This window comes from Mus pahari, chromosome 23 (assembly GCF_900095145.1).
Source record: "Mus pahari chromosome 23, PAHARI_EIJ_v1.1, whole genome shotgun sequence".
Taxonomy (NCBI): Eukaryota; Metazoa; Chordata; class Mammalia; order Rodentia; family Muridae; genus Mus; species Mus pahari.
Window position 1 is genome coordinate 28308520 of NC_034612.1, and position 1556 is coordinate 28310075.

A 1556-nucleotide genomic window follows, 5' to 3' on the forward strand; every position below is an offset into this window, starting at 1 on the left:
TTTTTTTGAGACAGGGTTTCTCTGTATAGCCCTGGCCTGGAACTCACTTTGTAGACCAGGCTGGCCTCGAACTCAGAAATTCACCTGCCTCTGCCTCCTGAGTGCTGGGTTTATAACTTCCTACTTAAAAAAAAAATTTACAGGCAATAATGATGAGAGGTACAGGTGTTAAACAACTTACTGGTAAAGAGCCTGTAGACATAATTGTGCATGTTGATTATTTGTTTCACTTGATAATAATTGATAATAATTGGCAGATTTATTAGCAAGTTTCTCAAGATCTATAGGTAATCAGTATCCCATAGATTCCCTTTTAAGATTTTTTTTGACAATATCACGTGGGTATTGCCTAAAATTACATCTAAATATAGAGATTTTTAAAATGATTTTACAGATGGTTCTTCAAAAGGACAAGGAGCATATGTTTTATATATAAACCCAACATACTCTGTTGCGGATAGCCCTGGGGCTAATTGTATTTGGTGTTAATTCTGTTCTCCTGTGAGGGGCTGCAAACAAGGAATAAGTCAGCACTTAGATGATTTCCTGTAAAACTGCTTCCCACCTTAATTTATAAATAAAGGCTAGAGCAGGTGATTGGGCAAAGAAAGAGGGAAAGGTGGAGCTGAAGGTTTTGGGAGAGGCCAGGAAGAAGGGAGGGGCGATGGCGGCTGTAATAGGTTTCTGTCTCAGATAATAAGTATTTTTGCCAATGTAATAAACCAAATCAAATGAGATTTAAAAAGTATAAAAGCAGGGGGCAGTGCTTGGCCAGGTTCACCAGTCTCAGAGAACAAGGCCAGAAATGTTACCATGCAGACCATGGGGGTATGGGGGGAAGAAGGGAGAGAAGAAGAGAGGGAGAGAGGGAGGGAGAGGAAGAAAGAGAGAGAAGGGAGGGAGGAGGAGAGGAGAGGGAGAGAGGAAGAAAGGAAGAGAGAGGTAGAGAAGGAAAGTGGGGGTGGGGTGGGGGGCGGGGTGGGGGGAGGGAGACACAAAGAGAGAATGCCAAGAGAGCATGGTTGGATGGCTGGAGTCTCTTTCTTTCTTTCTTTCTTTCTTTCTTTCTTTCTTTCTTTCTTTCTTTCTTTCTTTCTTTCTTTCTTTCTTTCTTTCTCTTTCTCCCTCCTCCCCCCCCTCTCTTTCTCTCTTGCTCAGTTTACAAAAGAAATTCATGGACAGGAAAGATGGCTCAGTGGAAAAGAGCACTGACTGCTCTTCCAGAGCCCCTGAGTTCAAATCCCAGCAACCACATGGAGGTTCACAACCCTCTGTAATGGGATCCAATGCCCTCTTCTGGTGTGTCTGAAGAAAGCGACAGTGTACTCACATACATAAAGTAAATAACTTTTAAAAAGTTCTAGGCATATTAGCGTTACTACTGTTTATAATCTGTACTGAGGCCCACAATGTAGAAAAGACAGTAGACTCACACCTCTGTGTCATGGTAGAAGCTTGTGAAATGATTTTGGGCTAAAAGCATGGATACTCTTTAAGACAACCTCGGGGAAGATAAACCTTCCATGAAGGGGAAGGGGCAAAGCTTGCTTAATCTT